The sequence below is a fragment of the Staurois parvus genome, unplaced genomic scaffold (assembly GCF_062004578.1).
Source record: "Staurois parvus isolate SC_StPar_1 unplaced genomic scaffold, SC_StPar_1.0 ptg001624c, whole genome shotgun sequence".
Classification (NCBI taxonomy): domain Eukaryota; kingdom Metazoa; phylum Chordata; class Amphibia; order Anura; family Ranidae; genus Staurois; species Staurois parvus.
Genome location: NW_028319420.1, coordinates 28,110 through 48,679, shown reverse-complemented (window position 1 = coordinate 48,679; position 20,570 = coordinate 28,110). Strand labels below are relative to the sequence as shown.

General features: G+C 46.9%; 1 long non-coding RNA gene across 3 annotated transcripts in view; it reads right to left on the bottom strand.

The window, feature by feature from the left end:
* LOC149435011 (uncharacterized) overlaps window positions 1-20,570 on the bottom strand; it is a 135,474-nt gene that overhangs the window by 89,108 nt on the left and 25,796 nt on the right. For 2 of the 3 annotated variants that reach the window (XR_016308576.1, XR_016308577.1), the window contains exon 2: window positions 2,627-2,747. The exons of the other annotated variant lie outside the window; for it this stretch is intronic. This is a non-coding gene — a long non-coding RNA (uncharacterized LOC149435011). The remainder of the gene's footprint in view (window positions 1-2,626; window positions 2,748-20,570) is intronic. 3 annotated transcript variants of the gene reach the window in all.

The window sequence follows — 20,570 nt, the reverse complement described above, 5'->3', positions numbered from 1 at the left end:
CCCTATGTACTATAATTGATGGTGTATTTGTATCTATATGAAATAACAACAGCAGAGAGACATATTTTATAAGTTTAGTTTTATTTATTGTGAAACTACTAAAATTGGTTGTATTTTTTATATATTTGAGTATTTGCTCTGGTCACAGTGTGTTAAAAATCGTAATAAAATAAATAAGAAAAAAAAAGATGAAAACTGAATTAATGAAAAACAATTTTTTTTGTACTGTCACCAGTTTTCCTGATCACCACCACACCAGTTATATGATGATGCTGTACTGTCCTGATTCTTCATTTTTAAAAATATCAGGACAAAAAAATTACAACTTCAAAAAACTCGCCATGCCTCTTACTAAATACCTTGAACTGTCTACTTTCCAAAAAGGGGTCATTTGGGGGATATTTGTACTGTCCTGGCATGTTAGGGCCTTAAGAATGAGGCAGGCTATTAGTACATCAGGAATTATTGATTTTCAGATACAGTGCCTTAAAAAAGTATTCATACCCCTTGAAATTGTCCACATTTTGTCATGTTGCAACCAAAAACGTAAATGTATTTTATCAGGGTTTTATGTGATAGACCAACACAAAGTGGCACATAATTTTGAAGTGGAAGGAAAATGAGAAATGGTTTTCAAATTTTTTTACAAATAAATATGTGAAAAGTGTGCCGTGCATTTATATTCAGCCCCCCGGAATCAATACTTTGTAGAACCACCTTTCGCTGCAATTACAGCTGCAAGTCTTTTTGGGGATGTCTCTACCAGGTTTGCATATCTAGAGAGTGAAATTTTTGCCCATTCTTCTGTGCAAAATAGCTCAAGCTCTGTCAGATTGTATGGAGAGTGTCTGTGAACATCAATTTTCAAGTCTTTCCACAGATTCTCAATTGGATTTAGGTCTGGACTTTGACTGGGCCATTCTAACACATGAATATGCTTTGGTCTAAACCATTCCATTGTAGCTCTGACTGTATGTTTAGAGTCGTTGTCCTGCTGGAAGGTGACCCTGCACCCCAGACTCAAGTCTTTTGAAGACTCTAACAGGTTTTCTTTTAAGATTGCCCTGTATTTGGCTCCATCCATCTTTCCTTCAACTCTGACCAGCTTCCCTGTTTTTGCTGAAGAAAAGCATCCCCACAACATGATGCTGCCACCACCATGTTTCACGGTGGGGATGGTGTGTTCAGGGTGATGTGATGTGCAATGGTAGTTTTCTACCACACATAGCGTTTTGCTTTTAGGCCAAAAAGTTCAATTTTGATCTCATCTGACCAGAGCAATTTCTTCGACGTGTTTGCAAACTGGACTTCTTATGGCTTTCTTTCAACAATGGCTTTCTTCTTGCCACTCTTTCATAAAGGCCAGATTTGTGGAGTGCATGACTATTAGTTGTCCTGTGGACAGATTCTCACACCTGAGCTGTGGATCTCTGCAGCTCCTCCAGAGTTACCATGGTCCTCTTGGTTGCTTTTCTGATTAATGCTCTCCTTGCCCGGCCTGTCAGTTTACGTGGACGGCCATGTCTCGGTAGGTGTGCAGTTGTTCCATACTCTCCATTTTCAGATGATGGATTGAACAGTGCTCCATGAGATGTTCAAAGCTTGGGATGCTTTTTTATAACCTAACCCTGCAATACACCTCTCCACAACTTTATCCCTGACCTGTCTGGTGTGTTCCTTCGCCTTCATGATGCTGTTTGTTCACTAATGTTCTCTAACAAACCTCTGAGGGCTTCACAAAACAGCTGTATTTATACTGAGATTAAATTACACATAGATGGACTGATTAGATGATTTCTGAAGGTAGTTAGTCCCACTAGATCTTACTTAGGGGTATCAGAGTAAAGAGTCTGAATACTAATGCACACCACACTTTTCAGATATTTGTAAAAATTTTGAAAACCATTTATCATTCCTTCCACTTCACAATTATTTGCCACTTTGTGTTGGTCTATCACATAAAATCCCAATAAAATACATTTATGTTTTTGGTTGTAACATGACAAAATGTGGACAATTTCAAGGGGTGTGAATACTTTTTCAAGGCACTGTATATACGATAGTTTGTGGTTTCTATAACTTTCCTACAGACTAAATAATAAACACTGATTCAAGTTATTTTCAACAAAGAAATGTAGCAGAAAATATTTTGGCCTAAATTTGATGAAATTTGATTTTTTAAAAATTTTTACTGGACATGTTTAATAGGAAAAAGTCAAAAATATTGTTTTTCTTTCAAAATTGTCGATCAAAAATGCACAGGCAATCAAATACCACTGAAAGAAAGCTCAATTTGTGGGGAACAAAAGGACATAAATTTCATTTGGGTGCAGCGTTGTGTGACTGTGCAATTGTCAGTTAAAGTAACGCAGCGCCGCAACACAAAAAATTGCCTGGTCAGGATGAAAGGGGGGGGGGGGAATCCTCAGGAGGGCAAGTGGTTAAAGTCAAGATCTTTCCTGAACCTGGACCAGCTGAGTGATGTCAGCTGAGGGGGTTTCAGAAAATGGGTCATAGGAGTGCTGAACGAACTGCACTACTGTGATTCCCAGGAGAAGTAGAGCCAAACGAGCTTTGGCTTTACTCCTTTAATGAACCCTTAAAAAGAAAAAAATATGACACTCACCTCAGTGACAATGTAGACCAAATAAGGGAGAGCTTTGTTCATTTTGCGTTCTGTCTCTTTCCATTTTCTCCTTCACTGATTCTACCTCAAGTGCGACTCACAAATCCTTGCTCTTCATCATCTGAAATGCAATCAAATAATTCATTACTTGGATAACTTAGTAAAACATGTCATCTGATCATATCCCCCCTAATCTCCTCTTCTCTAGAGAGAATAAATTCAGTTCCTCTAATATTTCCTCATAGCTGAGCTCCCCCATGCCTTTTATCAGTTTAGTTGCCCTTCTCTGTACTTTCTTCAGTTCCCCAATGTTCTTTTTGTGAATTGGTGCCCAAAATTGAACTGCATATTCCAGATGAGGTCTTACTAATGATGTGTACAGGGGTAATATGATATCTCTCTCTGGAGCCTATACCTCTTTTAATACAAGCGAGGATTTGGTCGCTTTAGAAACCGCAGCTTGGCATTGCATGCCATTATTAAGCATGTGATCTACCAGAACTCCCAGAACCTTCTCCACCATTGATTCCCACAGTTGTACCGCCCCCTAGTATGTATGATGCATGCATATTCTTAGTCCCCAAGTGCTAACCTACATTTATCAACATTAAACCTCATTTGCCACATAGCTGCTCAATTAAACAGTGCATTGAGGTCAGCTTGTAAATTGGAGACATCCTGTAAGGACGTTATTCCTCTGCACAGCTTGGTGTCATCTGCAAAGACTGAAATGGTATTTTTAATCTCAGACTCTATATTGTTTATAATTATATTAAAAAGTAAGGGTCCCATCACTGAACCTTGGGGTACACCACTAACAAAGCTAGACCATTCAGAGTATCTCTCCCTTTCTACTGGCGCATTCCCCTTCCCCCTAAAGCACGCGCACATCACTCCCATACTCAAAAAACCCTCCCTGGACCCCACTGACCTGAACAACCTTAGACCCATCTCCCTGCTGCCATTCACATCCAAGCTCCTTGAGCGCTTAGTCTACAATCGCCTAAGCGGCCACCTCACTGACAACAACCTCCTTGATCCACTACAGTCTGGCTTCCGTCCCATACACTCCACCGAAACCGCCCTACTCAAAATCACTAATGACCTGCTAACCGCCAAAGCTAATGGCCACTACTCAGTCCTCTTACTCCTTGACCTTTCCGCGGCCTTCGACACAGTTGACCACCCCCTCCTCCTTGATAAACTACACTCCCTCGGCATCAGAGACTCCGCTCTCTCCTGGCTCTCCTCCTATCTCTCCCAACACTCCTTCAGTATTACCTATAACGCTACCACCTCCCCCTCTCTCCCCCTCTCTGTTGGGGTCCCCCAAGGCTCTGTCCTCAGGCCCCTTCTCTTCTCCATCTACACCTCCTTCCTCGGCAAACTGATACACTCCCATGGCTTTAACTATCACCTCTACGCCGATGACATGCAAACTTACCTCTCCACCCCTCAACTCACCCCTTCAGTCTTTACCCGTATCACCCACCTGCTGAACGACATATCAGACTGCATGTCGCTCCACTTCCTCATACGGAACCTTTCCAAAACCGAGCTCCTAATTTTCCCCCCAGCCCGCGCCCCCCCCCCTCTCCATAACGACCAACAATGCCACCATCAGTCCCACCCCGCAAGCCAAAGTCCTAGGTGTCACTCTAGATTCAAACCTGTCCTTCCAACCCCATGTCCAATCATTAGCAAGCTCATGCAGGCTCCACCTCCACAACATCTCCAAAATACATACCTTCCTAACCCCAGACACTACTAAACAACTCGTTTACTCCCTTATTATCTCACGTCTGGACTACTGCAACTCCCTCCTCACCGGCCTACCTCATCACAGACTATCCCTGCTTCAGTCTATCCTGAACTCAGCAGACAGACTCATCCACCTTACCAACCGCTCCTCTTCTGCTACCCCCCTCTGTCATTCTCTCCATTGGCTCCCGATAGCCCAACGCATCAAATTCAAACTACTAACACTGACATACAAAGCCATTCACAACGCTGCCCCAAACTACCTCACCGACTTGATACCCAAATACCACCCAACCCGTAATCTTCGCTCCTCACAAGACCTCCTACTTTCTAGCTCCCTGGTCTCCACCTCCCACGCCCAACTGCAAGACTTCTCCAGGACCTCCCCTATCCTCTGGAACTCACTACCCCAATCCATCAGACTGTCACCTTCCCTCCTCATCTTTAGGCGCACCCTGAAAACCCATCTCCTCAGGGAAGCCTACCCCACTCTCACCTAACTGCCGATCTCCTCCACTCCTCCTACCACGCCATCCCCCACAGCCACTTCCTCCTGTGCCACTATCCCCTCCCTCCTAGATTGCAAGCTCGAAAGAGCAGGGCCCTCGAACCCCTCGTGTATTGTTTGTTGCTGTATTGTCTCATGTTCTGTCCCCCACTATAATGTACAGCGCTGAGCAAACCTTTTTGGCGCTATATAAATACTGTATAATAATAATAATAATAATTAACAGCTACTCTCTGAATACGATCTTTTAGCCAGTTTTCTATCCATTTAGATACAGATTTTTCCAAGCCTGTAGACTTTACCTTACACATTAGCCATATTATTATTATATTATTATACAGGATTTATATAGCGCCAACAGTTTGCTCAGCGCTTTACAATATAACGGGAGACAATACAGTAACAATACAGTTCAATACAAGAGCGATTTTAGGGCCCTGCTCCTTGGAGCTTACAATCTAGGAGGGAGGGGCTAGTGGTGCAAAAGGTAGTAACTGTGGGGGATGGACTGGTTGGAAGAGTAGAAGATTCCAGTATTAGCTGAGGGCAGGATAGGCTTCCCTGAAGAGATAGGTTTTCAGAGCTCGCCTAAAAGTGAGCAGAGTAGGCGATAGTCTGATAAATTGGGGTAGAGAGTTCCAGAGGATGGGGAAAGCTCTGGAGAAGTCCTGGAGACGAGCATGGGAGGAGGAGACAAGGGAGCTAGAGAGTAGGAGGTCTTGTGAGGAGCGGAGAGTACAGTTTGGATGATATTTAGAGACAAGATTGGTGATGTAATTTGGGGCAGAGTTATAAATGGCTTTATACGTTATTGTTAGTGCTTTGAATTTTATTCGTTGGGCAACTGGAAGGCAGTGGAGGGATAGGCAGTGTAGTGCCTTTTGAAGTTATTTATCAAAAACATAACTTTATTTCAACAGCCAACCAGCCTAGCCATCTGTTAAGGGTTAACTCTTTTTGGTCGGAATTCGAAGGACCCTCTAATGAAGTTACTAGAGATGAGCGAATCGAACCAGGCGAAGTGGAATTCGTTTCGAATTTCAGGAAAAATTCGATTTGTGCCGAATCCGAACATTAGCCAACTTCGGGTGCACAAACCGGATTTTTCCCGATCAGCCGGCAAAAGTGTCCCTGCAGAGAGCTCCGCTATTTCTGACAGTTCTCTGACAGTTCCTTCACATGTACAGCGGTTGAAACATAGTAATGGGCGCAGCAGGTGTGCAGACCTGGGACTTCAGCACAGGGATGGTAGAAACCCCTCATAATGGGAACAGCAGGTGTACAGACCCAGGAATTTAGCACAGGGATGGTGGGAACTCCTCCTAATGGGCAGAGCAGGTGTACAGACCCAGGAACTCAGCACAGGGATGGTGGGAACTTCTCATAATGGGCGCAGCAGGTGTGCAGACCTGGAACCTCAGCACATGGATGGTAGGAACCCCTCATAATGGGCACAGCAGGTGTGCATACCCAGAACCTCAGCACAGGGATGGTGGGAACCCCTAGTAATGGGCGCAGCAGGTGTGCAGACCTGGGACCTCAGCACAGGGATGGTAGAAACCCCTCATAATGGGAACAGCAGGTGTACAGACCCAGGAATTTAGCACAGGGATGGTGGGAACTCCTCCTAATGGGCAGAGCAGGTGTACAGACCCAGGAACTCAGCACAGGGATGGTGGGAACTTCTCATAATGGGCGCAGCAGGTGTGCAGACCTGGAACCTCAGCACAGGGATGGTGGGAACCCCTAATAATGGGTAAAGCAGGTGGGCAGACCCGGAATCTCAGCACATGGATGGTAGGAACCCCTCATAATGGGCACAGCAGGTGTGCATACCCAGAACCTCAGCACAGGGATGGTGGGAACCCCTAGTAATGGGCGCAGCAGGTGTTCTTCTCATTCTTCTTTTCATTCTTCTTCTTCTTTTCATTCTTCTCATTCTTCTTTTCATTCTTCTTCTTCTTCTTTTCATTCTTCTTCTTCTTCTTTTCATTCTTCTTCTTTTCATTCTTCTTTTCATTCTTCTTCTTCTGCTTTTCATTCTTCTTCTCATTCTTCTTTTCATTCTTCTTCTTCTTCTTCTTTTCATTCTTCTCATTCTTCTTCTCATTCTTCTTTTCATTCTTCTTCTTCTTTTCATTCTTCTCATTCTTCTTCTCATTCTTCTTCTCATTCTTCTTTTCATTCTTCTTCTCATTCTTCTTTTCATTCTTCTCATTCTTCTTTTCATTCTTCTTCTTCTTCTTTTCATTCTTCTTTTCATTCTTCTCCTTCTTCTTTTCATTCTTCTCATTGTTCTTTTCATTCTTCTTCTTCTTTTCATTCTTCTTCTTCTTCTTTTCATTCTTCTTCTTCTTCTTTTCATTCTTCTTCTTCTTATTTTCATTCTTCTTCTTCTTCTCATTCTTCTTCTTCTTTTCATTCTTCTCATTCTTCTTTTCATTCTTCTTCTTCTTCTTTTCATTCTTCTTCTTCTTCTTTTCATGTACAGACCCAGGAATTTAGCACAGGGATGGTGGGAACTCCTCCTAATGGGCAGAGCAGGTGTACAGACCCAGGAACTCAGCACAGGGATGGTGGGAACTTCTCATAATGGGCGCAGCAGGTGTGCCGACCTGGAACCTCAGCACATGGATGGTAGGAACCCCTCATAATGGGCACAGCAGGTGTGCATACCCAGAACCTCAGCACAGGGATGGTGGGAACCCCTAGTAATGGGCGCAGCAGGTGTGCAGACCTGGGACCTCAGCACAGGGATGGTAGAAACCCCTCATAATGGGAACAGCAGGTGTACAGACCCAGGAATTTAGCACAGGGATGGTGGGAACTCCTCCTAATGGGCAGAGCAGGTGTACAGACCCAGGAACTCAGCACAGGGATGGTGGGAACTTCTCATAATGGGCGCAGCAGGTGTGCAGACCTGGAACCTCAGCACAGGGATGGTGGGAACCCCTAATAATGGGTAAAGCAGGTGGGCAGACCCGGAATCTCAGCACATGGATGGTAGGAACCCCTCATAATGGGCACAGCAGGTGTGCATACCCAGAACCTCAGCACAGGGATGGTGGGAACCCCTAGTAATGGGCGCAGCAGGTGTGCAGACCTGGGACCTCAGCACAGGGATGGTAGAAACCCCTCATAATGGGAACAGCAGGTGTACAGTCCCAGGAATTTAGCACAGGGATGGTGGGAACTCCTCCTAATGGGCAGAGCAGGTGTACAGACCCAGGAACTCAGCACAGGGATGGTGGGAACTTCTCATAATGGGCGCAGCAGGTGTGCCGACCTGGAACCTCAGCACATGGATGGTAGGAACCCCTCATAATGGGCACAGCAGGTGTGCATACCCAGAACCTCAGCACAGGGATGGTGGGAACCCCTAGTAATGGGCGCAGCAGGTGTGCAGACCTGGGACCTCAGCACAGGGATGGTAGAAACCCCTCATAATGGGAACAGCAGGTGTACAGACCCAGGAATTTAGCACAGGGATGGTGGGAACTCATCCTAATGGGCAGAGCAGGTGTACAGACCCAGGAACTCAGCACAGGGATGGTGGGAACTTCTCATAATGGGCGCAGCAGGTGTGCAGACCTGGAACCTCAGCACAGGGATGGTGGGAACCCCTAATAATGGGTAAAGCAGGTGGGCAGACCCGGAATCTCAGCACATGGATGGTAGGAACCCCTCATAATGGGCACAGCAGGTGTGCATACCCAGAACCTCAGCAGAGGGATGGTGGGAACCCCTAGTAATGGGCGCAGCAGGTGTGCTGACCTGGGACCTCAGCACAGGGATGGTGGGAACCCCTAATAATGGGTAAAGCAGGTGGGCAGACCCGGAATCTCAGCACATGGATGGTAGGAACCCCTCATAATGGGCACAGCAGGTGTGCATACCCAGAACCTCAGCACAGGGATGGTGGGAACCCCTAGTAATGGGCGCAGCAGGTGTTCTTCTCATTCTTCTTTTCATTCTTCTTCTTTTCATTCTTCTCATTCTTCTTTTCATTCTTCTTCTTCTTCTTTTCATTCTTCTTCTTCTTCTTTTCATTCTTCTTCTTCTTTTCATTCTTCTTCTTCTTCTTTTCATTCTTCTTTTCATTCTTCTTCTTCTTCTTTTCATTCTTCTTCTCATTCCTCTTTTCATTCTTCTTCTTCTTCTTTTCATTCTTCTTCTTCTTCTTTTCATTCTTCTTCTCATTCTTCTTTTCATTCTTCTTCTTCTTTTCATTCTTCTCATTCTTCTTTTCATTCTTCTCATTCTTCTTTTCATTCTTCTCATTCTTCTTCTCATTCTTCTTTTCATTCTTCTTCTTCTTTTCATTCTTCTTTTCATTCTTCTTCTTCTTCTTTTCATTCTTCTTTTCATTCTTCTCCTTCTTCTTTTCATTCTTCTCATTGTTCTTTTCATTCTTCTTCTTCTTTTCATTCTTCTTCTTCTTCTTTTCATTCTTCTTCTTCTTCTTTTCATTCTTCTCATTCTTCTTCTTCTTTTCATTCTTCTCATTCTTCTTTTCATTCTTCTTCTTCTTCTTTTCATTCTTCTTCTGCTTCTTTTCATTCTTCTTCTTCTTCTTTTCATGTACAGACCCAGGAATTTAGCACAGGGATGGTGGGAACTCCTCCTAATGGGCAGAGCAGGTGTGCCGACCTGGAACCTCAGCACATGGATGGTAGGAACCCCTCATAATGGGCACAGCAGGTGTGCATACCCAGAACCTCAGCACATGGATGGTAGGAACCCCTCATAATGGGCACAGCAGGTGTGCATACCCAGAACCTCAGCACAGGGATGGTGGGAACCCCTAGTAATGGGCGCAGCAGGTGTGCAGACCTGGGACCTCAGCAAAGGGATGGTAGAAACCCCTCATAATGGGAACAGCAGGTGTACAGACCCAGGAATTTAGCACAGGGATGGTGGGAACTCCTCCTAATGGGCAGAGCAGGTGTACAGACCCAGGAACTCAGCACAGGGATGGTGGGAACTTCTCATAATGGGCGCAGCAGGTGTGCAGACCTGGAACCTCAGCACAGGGATGGTGGGAACCCCTAATAATGGGTAAAGCAGGTGGGCAGACCTGGAACCTCAGCACATGGATGGTAGGAACCCCTCATAATGGGCACAGCAGGTGTGCATACCCAGAACCTCAGCACAGGGATGGTGGGAACCCCTAGTAATGGGCGCAGCAGGTGTGCAGACCTGGGACCTCAGCACAGGGATGGTAGAAACCCCTCATAATGGGAACAGCAGGTGTACAGACCCAGGAATTTAGCACAGGGATGGTGGGAACTCCTCCTAATGGGCAGAGCAGGTGTACAGACCCAGGAACTCAGCACAGGGATGGTGGGAACTTCTCATAATGGGCGCAGCAGGTGTGCAGACCTGGAACCTCAGCACAGGGATGGTGGGAACCCCTAATAATGGGTAAAGCAGGTGGGCAGACCCGGAATCTCAGCACATGGATGGTAGGAACCCCTCATAATGGGCACAGCAGGTGTGCATACCCAGAACCTCAGCACAGGGATGGTGGGAACCCCTAGTAATGGGCGCAGCAGGTGTTCTTCTCATTCTTCTTTTCATTCTTCTTCTTTTCATTCTTCTCATTCTTCTTTTCATTCTTCTTCTTCTTCTTTTCATTCTTCTTCTTCTTTTCATTCTTCTTCTTCTTCTTTTCATTCTTCTTTTCATTCTTCTTCTTCTTCTTTTCATTCTTCTTCTTCTTCTTTTCATTCTTCTCATTCTTCTTCTCATTCTTCTTTTCATTCTTCTTCTTCTTTTCATTCTTCTCATTCTTCTCATTCTTCTTTTCATTCTTCTCATTCTTCTTTTCATTCTTCTCATTCTTCTTCTCATTCTTCTTTTCATTCTTCTTCTTCTTTTCATTCTTCTCATTCTTCTTTTCATTCTTCTTCTTCTTCTTTTCATTCTTCTTTTCATTCTTCTCCTTCTTCTTTTCATTCTTCTCATTGTTCTTTTCATTCTTCTTCTTCTTTTCATTCTTCTTCTTCTTCTTTTCATTCTTCTCATTCTTCTTCTCATTCTTCTTCTTCTTTTCATTCTTCTCATTCTTCTTTTCATTCTTCTTCTTCTTCTTTTCATTCTTCTTCTTCTTCTTTTCATGTACAGACCCAGGAATTTAGCACAGGGATGGTGGGAACTCCTCCTAATGGGCAGAGCAGGTGTACAGACCCAGGAACTCAGCACAGGGATGGTGGGAACTTCTCATAATGGGCGCAGCAGGTGTGCCGACCTGGAACCTCAGCACATGGATGGTAGGAACCCCTCATAATGGGCACAGCAGGTGTGCATACCCAGAACCTCAGCACATGGATGGTAGGAACCCCTCATAATGGGCACAGCAGGTGTGCATACCCAGAACCTCAGCACAGGGATGGTGGGAACCCCTAGTAATGGGCGCAGCAGGTGTGCAGACCTGGGACCTCAGCACAGGGATGGTAGAAACCCCTCATAATGGGAACAGCAGGTGTACAGACCCAGGAATTTAGCACAGGGATGGTGGGAACTCCTCCTAATGGGCAGAGCAGGTGTACAGACCCAGGAACTCAGCACAGGGATGGTGGGAACTTCTCATAATGGGCGCAGCAGGTGTGCAGACCTGGAACCTCAGCACAGGGATGGTGGGAACCCCTAATAATGGGTAAAGCAGGTGGGCAGACCCGGAATCTCAGCACATGGATGGTAGGAACCCCTCATAATGGGCACAGCAGGTGTGCATACCCAGAACCTCAGCACAGGGATGGTGGGAACCCCTAGTAATGGGCGCAGCAGGTGTGCAGACCTGGGACCTCAGCACAGGGATGGTAGAAACCCCTCATAATGGGAACAGCAGGTGTACAGTCCCAGGAATTTAGCACAGGGATGGTGGGAACTCCTCCTAATGGGCAGAGCAGGTGTACAGACCCAGGAACTCAGCACAGGGATGGTGGGAACTTCTCATAATGGGCACAGCAGGTGTGCATACCCAGAACCTCAGCACAGGGATGGTGGGAACCCCTAGTAATGGGCGCAGCAGGTGTGCAGACCTGGGACCTCAGCACAGGGATGGTAGAAACCCCTCATAATGGGAACAGCAGGTGTACAGACCCAGGAATTTAGCACAGGGATGGTGGGAACTCCTCCTAATGGGCAGAGCAGGTGTACAGACCCAGGAACTCAGCACAGGGATGGTGGGAACTTCTCATAATGGGCGCAGCAGGTGTGCAGACCTGGAACCTCAGCACAGGGATGGTGGGAACCCCTAATAATGGGTAAAGCAGGTGGGCAGACCCGGAATCTCAGCACATGGATGGTAGGAACCCCTCATAATGGGCACAGCAGGTGTGCATACCCAGAACCTCAGCACAGGGATGGTGGGAACCCCTAGTAATGGGCGCAGCAGGTGTGCAGACCTGGGACCTCAGCACAGGGATGGTAGAAACCCCTCATAATGGGAACAGCAGGTGTACAGACCCAGGAATTTAGCACAGGGATGGTGGGAACTCCTCCTAATGGGCAGAGCAGGTGTACAGACCCAGGAACTCAGCACAGGGATGGTGGGAACTTCTCATAATGGGCGCAGCAGGTGTGCCGACCTGGAACCTCAGCACATGGATGGTAGGAACCCCTCATAATGGGCACAGCAGGTGTGCATACCCAGAACCTCAGCACAGGGATGGTGGGAACCCCTAGTAATGGGCGCAGCAGGTGTGCAGACCTGGGACCTCAGCACAGGGATGGTAGAAACCCCTCATAATGGGAACAGCAGGTGTACAGACCCAGGAATTTAGCACAGGGATGGTGGGAACTCCTCCTAATGGGCAGAGCAGGTGTACAGACCCAGGAACTCAGCACAGGGATGGTGGGAACTTCTCATAATGGGCGCAGCAGGTGTGCAGACCTGGAACCTCAGCACAGGGATGGTGGGAACCCCTAATAATGGGTAAAGCAGGTGGGCAGACCCGGAATCTCAGCACATGGATGGTAGGAACCCCTCATAATGGGCACAGCAGGTGTGCATACCCAGAACCTCAGCACAGGGATGGTGGGAACCCCTAGTAATGGGCGCAGCAGGTGTGCAGACCTGGGACCTCAGCACAGGGATGGTAGAAACCCCTCATAATGGGAACAGCAGGTGTACAGACCCAGGAATTTAGCACAGGGATGGTGGGAACTCCTCCTAATGGGCAGAGCAGGTGTACAGACCCAGGAACTCAGCACAGGGATGGTGGGAACTTCTCATAATGGGCGCAGCAGGTGTGCAGACCTGGAACCTCAGCACAGGGATGGTGGGAACCCCTAAAAATGGGTAAAGCAGGTGGGCAGACCCGGAATCTCAGCACATGGATGGTAGGAACCCCTCATAATGGGCACAGCAGGAGTGCATACCCAGAACCTCATCACAGGGATGGTGGGAACCCCTAGTAATGGGCTCAGCAGGTGTTCTTCTCATTCTTCTTTTCATTCTTCTTCTTTTCATTCTTCTCATTCTTCTTTTCATTCTTCTTCTTCTTCTTCTTTTCATTCTTCTTCTTCTTCTTTTCATTCTTCTTTTCATTCTTCTTCTTCTTCTTTTCATTCTTCTTCTCATTCTTCTTTTCATTCTTCTTCTTCTTCTTTTCATTCTTCTTCTTCTTCTTTTCATTCTTCTCATTCTTCTTCTCATTCTTCTTTTCATTCTTCTTCTTCTTTTCATTCTTCTCATTCTTCTTTTCATTCTTCTCATTCTTCTTTTCATTCTTCTTTTCATTCTTCTTCTCATTCTTCTTTTCATTCTTCTCATTCTTCTTTTCATTCTTCTTCTTCTTCTTTTCATTCTTCTTTTCATTCTTCTCCTTCTTTTCATTCTTCTCATTGTTCTTTTCATTCTTCTTCTTCTTTTCATTCCTCTTCTTCTTCTTTTCATTCTTCTTCTTCTTCTTTTCATTCTTCTTTTCATTCTTCTTCTTCTTATTTTCATTCTTCTTCTTCTTTTCATTCTTCTCATTCTTCTTCTTCTTTTCATTCTTCTCATTCTTCTTCTTCTTCTTTTCATTCTTCTTCTTCTTCTTTTCATGTACAGACCCAGGAATTTAGCACAGGGATGGTAGGAACTCCTCCTAATGGGCAGAGCAGGTGTACAGACCCAGGAACTCAGCACAGGGATGGTGGGAACCCCTAATAATGGGTAAAGCAGGTGGGCAGACCCGGAATCTCAGCACATGGATGGTAGGAACCCCTCATAATGGGCACAGCAGGTGTGCATACCCAGAACCTCAGCACAGGGATGGTGGGAACCCCTAGTAATGGGCGCAGCAGGTGTGCAGACCTGGGACCTCAGCACAGGGATGGTAGAAACCCCTCATAATGGGAACAGCAGGTGTACAGTCCCAGGAATTTAGCACAGGGATGGTGGGAACTCCTCCTAATGGGCAGAGCAGGTGTACAGACCCAGGAACTCAGCACAGGGATGGTGGGAACTTCTCATAATGGGCGCAGCAGGTGTGCCGACCTGGAACCTCAGCACATGGATGGTAGGAACCCCTCATAATGGGCGCAGCAGGTGTTCTTCTCATTCTTCTTTTCATTCTTCTTCTTTTCATTCTTCTCATTCTTCTTTTCTTTCTTCTTCTTCTTCTTCTTTTCATTCTTCTTCTTCTTCTTTTCATTCTTCTTCTTCTTCTTTTCATTCTTCTTTTCATTCTTCTTCTTCTTCTTTTCATTCTTCTTCTCATTCTTCTTTTCATTCTTCTTCTTCTTCTTTTCATTTTTCTCATTCTTCTTCTCATTCTTCTTTTCATTCTTCTTCTTCTTTTCATTCTTCTCATTCTTCTTTTCATTCTTCTCATTCTTCTTTTCATTCTTCTCATTCTTCTTCTCATTCTTCTTTTCATTCTTCTCATTCTTCTTTTCATTCTTCTTCTTCTTCTTTTCATTCTTCTTTTCATTCTTCTCCTTCTTCTTTTCATTCTTCTCATTGTTCTTTTCATTCTTCTTCTTCTTTTCATTCTTCTTCTTCTTCTTTTCATTCTTCTCCTTCTTCTTTTCATTCTTCTTCTTCTTATTTCATTCTTCTTCTTTTCATTCTTCTCATTCTTCTTCTTCTTTTCATTCTTCTCATTCTTCTTTTCATTCTTCTTCTCCTTCTTTTCATTCTTCTTCTTCTTCTTTTCATTCTTCTTCTTCTTCTTTTCATGTACAGACCCAGGAATTTAGCACAGGGATGGTGGGAACTCCTCCTAATGGGCAGAGCAGGTGTACAGACCCAGGAACTCAGCACAGGGATGGTGGGAACTTCTCATAATGGGCGCAGCAGGTGTGCCGACCTGGAACCTCAGCACATGGATGGTAGGAACCCCTCATAATGGGCACAGCAGGTGTGCATACCCAGAACCTCAGCACAGGGATGGTGGGAACCCCTAGTAATGGGCGCAGCAGGTGTGCAGACCTGGGACCTCAGCACAGGGATGGTAGAAACCCCTCATAATGGGAACAGCAGGTGTACAGACCCAGGAATTTAGCACAGGGATGGTGGGAACTCCTCCTAATGGGCAGAGCAGGTGTACAGACCCAGGAACTCAGCACAGGGATGGTGGGAACTTCTCATAATGGGCGCAGCAGGTGTGCAGACCTGGAACCTCAGCACAGGGATGGTGGGAACCCCTAATAATGGGTAAAGCAGGTGGGCAGACCCGGAATCTCAGCACATGGATGGTAGGAACCCCTCATAATGGGCACAGCAGGTGTGCATACCCAGAACCTCAGCACAGGGATGGTGGGAACCCCTAGTAATGGGCGCAGCAGGTGTGCAGACCTGGGACCTCAGCACAGGGATGGTAGAAACCCCTCATAATGGGAACAGCAGGTGTACAGACCCAGGAATTTAGCACAGGGATGGTGGGAACTCCTCCTAATGGGCAGAGCAGGTGTACAGACCCAGGAACTCAGCACAGGGATGGTGGGAACTTCTCATAATGGGCGCAGCAGGTGTGCCGACCTGGAACCTCAGCACATGGATGGTAGGAACCCCTCATAATGGGCACAGCAGGTGTGCATACCCAGAACCTCAGCACAGGGATGGTGGGAACCCCTAGTAATGGGCGCAGCAGGTGTGCAGACCTGGGACCTCAGCACAGGGATGGTAGAAACCCCTCATAATGGGAACAGCAGGTGTACAGACCCAGGAATTTAGCACAGGGATGGTGGGAACTCCTCCTAATGGGCAGAGCAGGTGTACAGACCCAGGAACTCAGCACAGGGATGGTGGGAACTTCTCATAATGGGCGCAGCAGGTGTGCAGACCTGGAACCTCAGCACAGGGATGGTGGGAACCCCTAATAATGGGTAAAGCAGGTGGGCAGACCCGGAATCTCAGCACATGGATGGTAGGAACCCCTCATAATGGGCACAGCAGGTGTGCATACCCAGAACCTCAGCACAGGGATGGTGGGAACCCCTAGTAATGGGCGCAGCAGGTATGCAGACCGGGGACCTCAGCACAGGGATGGTAGAAACCCCTCATAATGGGAACAGCAGGTGTACAGTCCCAGGAACTCAGCACAGGGATGGTGGGAACTTCTCATAATGGGCGCAGCAGGTGTGCCGACCTGGAACCTCAGCACATGGATGGTAGGAACCCCTCATAATGGGCACAGCAGGTGTGCATACCCAGAACCTCAGCACAGGGATGGTGGGAACCCCTAGTAATGGGCGCAGCAGGTGTGCAGACCTGGGACCTCAGCACAGGGATGGTAGAAACCCCTCATAATGGGAACAGCAGGTGTACAGACCCAGGAATTTAGCACAGGGATGGTGGGAACTCCTCCTAATGGGCAGAGCAGGTGTACAGACCCAGGAACTCAGCACAGGGATGGTGGGAACTTCTCATAATGGGCGCAGCAGGTGTGCAGACCTGGAACCTCAGCACAGGGATGGTGGGAACCCCTAATAATGGGTAAAGCAGGTGGGCAGACCCGGAATCTCAGCACATGGATGGTAGGAACCCCTCATAATGGGCACAGCAGGTGTGCATACCCAGAACCTCAGCACAGGGATGGTGGGAACCCCTAGTAATGGGCGCAGCAGGTGTGCAGACCTGGGACCTCAGCACAGGGATGGTAGAAACCCCTCATAATGGGAACAGCAGGTGTACAGTCCCAGGAATTTAGCACAGGGATGGTGGGAACTCCTCCTAATGGGCAGAGCAGGTGTACAGACCCAGGAACTCAGCACAGGGATGGTGGGAACTTCTCATAATGGGCGCAGCAGGTGTGCCGACCTGGAACCTCAGCACATGGATGGTAGGAACCCCTCATAATGGGCACAGCAGGTGTGCATACCCAGAACCTCAGCACAGGGATGGTGGGAACCCCTAGTAATGGGCGCAGCAGGTGTGCAGACCTGGGACCTCAGCAGAGGGATGGTAGAAACCCCTCATAATGGGAACAGCAGGTGTACAGACCCAGGAATTTAGCACAGGGATGGTGGGAACTCCTCCTAATGGGCAGAGCAGGTGTACAGACCCAGGAACTCAGCACAGGGTTGGTGGGAACTTCTCATAATGGGCGCAGCAGGTGTGCAGACCTGGAACCTCAGCACAGGGATGGTGGGAACCCCTAATAATGGGTAAAGCAGGTGGGCAGACCCGGAATCTCAGCACATGGATGGTAGGAACCCTTCATAATGGGCACAGCAGGTGTGCATACCCAGAACCTCAGCACAGGGATGGTGGGAACCCCTAGTAATGGGCGCAGCAGGTGTGCAGACCTGGGACCTCAGCACAGGGATGGTAGAAACCCCTCATAATGGGAACAGCAGGTGTACAGTCCCAGGAATTTAGCACAGGGATGGGGGGAACTCCTCCTAATGGGCAGAGCAGGTGTACAGACCCAGGAACTCAGCACAGGGATGGTGGGAACTTCTCATAATGGGCGCAGCAGGTGTGCCGACCTGGAACCTCAGCACATGGATGGTAGGAACCCCTCATAATGGGCACAGCAGGTGTGCATACCCAGAACCTCAGCACAGGGATGGTGGGAACCCCTAGTAATGGGCGCAGCAGGTGTGCAGACCTGGGACCTAAGCACAGGGATGGTAGAAAACCCTCATAATGGGAACAGCAGGTGTACAGACCCAGGAATTTAGCACAGGGATGGTGGGAACTCCTCCTAATGGGCAGAGCAGGTGTACAGACCCAGGAACTCAGCACAGGGATGGTGGGAACTTCTCATAATGGGCGCAGCAGGTGTGCAGACCTGGAACCTCAGCACAGGGATGGTGGGAACCCCTAATAATGGGTAAAGCAGGTGGGCAGACCCGGAACCTCAGCACATGGATGGTAGGAACCCCTCATAATGGGCACAGCAGGTGTGCATACCCAGAACCTCAGCACAGGGATGGTGGGAACCCCTAGTAATGGGCGCAGCAGGTGTGCAGACCTGGGACCTCAGCACAGGGATGGTAGAAACCCCTCATAATGGGAACAGCAGGTGTACAGTCCCAGGAATTTAGCACAGGGATGGTGGGAACTCCTCCTAATGGGCAGAGCAGGTGTACAGACCCAGGAACTCAGCACAGGGATGGTGGGAACTTCTCATAATGGGCGCAGCAGGTGTGCCGACCTGGAACCTCAGCACATGGATGGTAGGAACCCCTCATAATGGGCACAGCAGGTGTGCATACCCAGAACCTCAGCACAGGGATGGTGGGAACCCCTAGTAATGGGTGCAGCAGGTGTGCAGACCTGGGACCTCAGCACAGGGATGGTAGAAACCCCTCATAATGGGAACAGCAGGTGTACAGACCCAGGAATTTAGCACAGGGATGGTGGGAACTCCTCCTAATGGGCAGAGCAGGTGTACAGACCCAGGAACTCAGCACAGGGATGGTGGGAACTTCTCATAATGGGCGCAGCAGGTGTGCAGACCTGGAACCTCAGCACAGGGATGGTGGGAACCCCTAATAATGGGTAAAGCAGGTGGGCAGACCCGGAATCTCAGCACATGGATGGTAGGAACCCCTCATAATGGGCACAGCAGGTGTGCATACCCAGAACCTCAGCACAGGGATGGTGGGAACCCCTAGTAATGGGCGCAGCAGGTGTTCTTCTCATTCTTCTTTTCATTCCTCTTCTTTTCATTCTTCTCATTCTTCTTTTCATTCTTCTTCTTCTTCTTTTCATTCTTCTTCTTTTCATTCTTCTTCTTCTTCTTTTCATTCTTCTTCTCATTCCTCTTTTCATTCTTCTTCTTCTTCTTTTCATTCTTCTTCTTTTCATTCTTCTCATTCTTCTTTTCATTCTTCTCATTCTTCTTTTCATTCTTCTCATTCTTCTTTTAATTCTTCTCATTCTTCTTCTCATTCTTCTTTTCATTCTTCTTTTCATTCTTCTCCTTCTTTTCATTCTTCTCATTGTTCTTTTCATTCTTCTTTTCATTCCTCTCCTTCTACTTCTCCTTCTTCTTTTCATTCTTCTCATTGTTCTTTTCATTCTTCTTCTTCTTTTCATTCTTCTTCTTCTTCTTTTCATTCTTCTTCTTCTTCTTTTCATTCTTCTTCTTTTCATTCTTCTCATTCTTCTTCTCATTCTTTTCTTCTTTTCATTCTTCTCATTCTTCTTCTTCTTCTTTTCATTGTTCTTCTTCTTCTTTTCATTGTTCTTCTTCTTCTTTTCATGTACAGACCCAGGAATTTAGCACAGGGATGGTGGGAACTCCTCCTAATGGGCAGAGCAGGTGTACAGACCCAGGAACTCAGCACAGGGATGGTGGGAACTTCTCATAATGGGCGCAGCAGGTGTGCAGACCTGGAACCTCAGCACATGGATGGTAGGAACCCCTCATAATGGGCACAGCAGGTGTGCATACCCAGAACCTCAGCACAGGGATGGTGGGAACCCCTAGTAATGGGCGCAGCAGGTGTGCAGACCTGGGACCTCAGCACAGGGATGGTAGAAACCCCTCATAATGGGAACAGCAGGTGTACAGACCCAGGAATTTAGCACAGGGATGGTGGGAACTCCTCCTAATGGGCAGAGCAGGTGTACAGACCCAGGAACTCAGCACAGGGATGGTGGGAACTTCTCATAATGGGCGCAGCAGGTGTGCAGACCTGGAACCTCAGCACAGGGATGGTGGGAACCCCTAATAATGGGTAAAGCAGGTGGGCAAACCCGGAATCTCAGCACATGGATGGTAGGAACCCCTCATAATGGGCACAGCAGGTGTGCATACCCAGAACCTCAGCACAGGGATGGTGGGAACCCCTAGTAATGGGCGCAGCAGGTGTTCTTCTCATTCTTCTTTTCATTCTTCTCATTCTTCTTTTCATTCTTCTTCTTTTCATTCTTCTTCTTCTTCTTTTCATTCTTCTTCTTCTTCTTTTCATTCTTCTTCTCATTCCTCTTTTCATTCTTCTTCTTCTTCTTTTCATTCTTCTCATTCTTCTTTTCATTCTTCTTTTCATTCTTCTTCTTCTTTTCATTCTTCTCATTCTTCTTTTCATTCTTCTTTTCATTCTTCTCATTCTTCTCATTCTTCTCATTCTTCTTTTCATTCTTCTTCTTCTTTTCATTCTTCTCATTCTTTTCATTCTTCTTCTTCTTCTTCTTTTCATTCTTCTTTTCATTCTTCTCCTTCTTCTTTTCATTCTTCTCATTGTTCTTTTCATTCTTCTTCTTATTTTCATTCTTCTTCTTCTTCT